The sequence below is a fragment of the Penaeus japonicus genome, unplaced genomic scaffold (assembly GCF_977035675.1).
Source record: "Penaeus japonicus unplaced genomic scaffold, GWHDUDI00000001_assembly GWHDUDI00000013, whole genome shotgun sequence".
NCBI lineage: Eukaryota > Metazoa > Arthropoda > Malacostraca > Decapoda > Penaeidae > Penaeus > Penaeus japonicus.
The window spans coordinates 14689163-14691662 of record NW_028234415.1 but is presented as its reverse complement, the minus strand read 5'-3'; the positions used below and the strand labels follow the sequence as shown (position 1 = coordinate 14691662).

At 40.6% G+C, this 2500-nt stretch overlaps 1 protein-coding gene across 1 annotated transcript in view; it reads right to left on the bottom strand.

Annotated features, from left to right (window-relative positions):
* Positions 1-1331: 1331 nt before the first annotated feature.
* LOC122263911 (protein gooseberry) overlaps positions 1332-2500 on the bottom strand; it is a 76114-nt gene continuing 74945 nt past the window's right edge. The window contains exon 8 of the mRNA XM_086542900.1: positions 1332-2500. This exon is cut by the window's right edge and continues 658 nt beyond it. The gene's annotated coding sequence lies outside the window, so the exon portion shown is untranslated.

Sequence of the window (2500 nt, the reverse complement as noted above, 5' to 3'; positions counted from 1 at the left end):
CATTGATAACAATAATGGTAATGATTGTGATAACAATGATAATGATAACAACAATGATAATGACTGTGATAGCCGTAATGATAATAACAATAATGATAACAATCAAAAGGATGATGATAACCATATAACACGGATAACATTGACAACGAGAATATAAAAAGTAGTGATAGTGATCATATAAGCAACAGAATAATGAGGATCCCGAAAGTCACCTTGTCCTTCAAAATCCCAAACTCCGTAAGCTCTGTAGAAAACAAAAACAAAACAAATATCCTATATGTTATATTACCTTGAGTCTCCAAACAGAATCCCTATTCATCCCAATAATTCAAACTTCAAACAACACTAAGAGATTTGCCCGATTTGCCAAGAACTCCCTCCTTTCCCACAGGTGTTTTCGCTTCTGCAGGTGTCACCGGAAGTGGTCCTTTCTTCTCCTCTTACCTGTAGTCGGTGGTTCCTCGCACCTGAAGGAGCTGAAGCGGAGGGAGGATATTTGATCCTATTCCTTCCAGGTTAATGGGCATGAAAGAGCAACGTAGGTTTGGTTGGTGAAAGGATGGGGAGGGGGGGACGGGGGGAGAGGTGAGAGAGGGAAGGGAGACTGGAAGGGGAAGGGGGAAGGGGAGAGGGGATTGGGGAGGGGGGAAGGGGGAAGGTGAGAGGAAGGGGGAGGGGGAGAGGATAGGTGGGAGGAGGAAGGGGGAAGGGGAGAGGGGAAGGAGGACTGGGGAGGGGGGAGAGGGAAGGGTGAGGGAAGGGGAAGGGGAAGGGGGAGAGGGGGAAGGGGGAAGGGGAAGGGGGATGGGGAAGGGGGGAGAGGGAAGGGGGAGGTAAGGAAGAAGGGGGGAAGGGGAAGGGGGAGGGAGGGCGCTGTGTGGGAAAACGTGATATTGGTTTAGAATAGTTTAAGGAAAGGGGTGGGGGTTGGGGGAGGGTAAGACTATGAGGAAGACATAATACTGATAATGCTAGTTATCTTTCTGAGTACTGGTGATATGAATTGTCTCAGTTTAAAACCAAAGTAAAAGGCTGGTTACTTTGGTTAATAAAACTATATAAAACCTTCAGTCCCTCTGACTATGGGCAAGACTTAAACAAAGAAATTCGTAAAAGGTGAAGTCAAAATTTCAAGAAAAGACTAAGAATTTTTGAAACGTCAGATAAACATACATAAAAGAAATAAAAAAAATGAATAAATATCATTAACATTTTAGCTAAATATTCATAGCTATACATATAATACTTTTAATCAATATCAGCTTTTACAATACACATATAAACAAAATAAGGTAAATAAAGACCACAAATAATACAATAGATTTATTAAAAATATTAACAATGCTACAATATGACTAAGTGCATCAGTAAGCGGAGACATAAAAAGGAAAGGAAATGATGTGGATGTTGTTTACTCTTTCTTAATACGCTGCGCGCAATTCCAAACTTTTGGGAGATGACGATGATTTCGCTTTGGGGTTGGGGGGTGAAGTAGCATCGACGCCTGGCTTCGTTATGTCAGAAAGCGAGGGAGAAGGAGATAGAGGGAGAAAGAGAGAGAAAGAAAGAGAGATAGATAGATAGATAGAGAGAGCGAAAGAGAGAGAGAGAGAGAGAGAGAGAGAGAGAGAGAGAGAGAGAGAGAGAGAGAGAGAGAGAGAGAGAGATAGAGATATGTGAGTCAGTGATTGGGAGGGTGGGTGGATACATTAATGGATGGATGGATAGATAGATGGATGGATGGGTGGATGGATGGATGGATGAAAGAAAGAAAGAAAGAAAGAAAGAATGAACGAACGAATGAATTAACGAACGAATGAATGAACGAACGATCGAGTGAAAGAATGAATGAATGCATGAATGAAAGAACGAACGAACGAACGAATGAACGAAAGATCGAGCGAAATAATGAATGAATTAATTAATGCATGGACGAACGAACGAATGAACGAACGATCGAGCGAAAAAAATGAATGAATGAATTCATGGACGAACGAACGACCGAATGAACGAACAATCGAGCGAAAGAATAACTGAATGAATAGGTTTGAACACAAGGAGGTATACAGACTGATAAAACGGAATGACAGACAAACAAAAAGACAGACTCAAAATGGAAATCATACAGAGAGATGAAAGAATTCTTCAGTCAAAAGTCTTGCCAACGCACGAGACTCTTTTCAGAAAGTTATCTAATTTCTAGCCGCGTTTATAGGCTATGCTACCCATTTATTCAAAAGGCAGGTCTAGGAACTGCTGGAAGCCCAAAGATGATAAATAAAGACCAAATGTAAACAAAGAGCTGACAGAGAAAGGGGATCTAAGCCTTTTTTTCTGAGCTATCAAAAAAATCATTTTTATTTTTTTCGCAGATCTCATTCGACTGGAAAACATTTACAGGAAATGGATTAGTCAAAGCAAAAATAAATAATAAGACTTGAAGCTCTTTATGGATTATGAATGCCAAAGAAATCACGTATAACAGATCTAGATTTTTGCA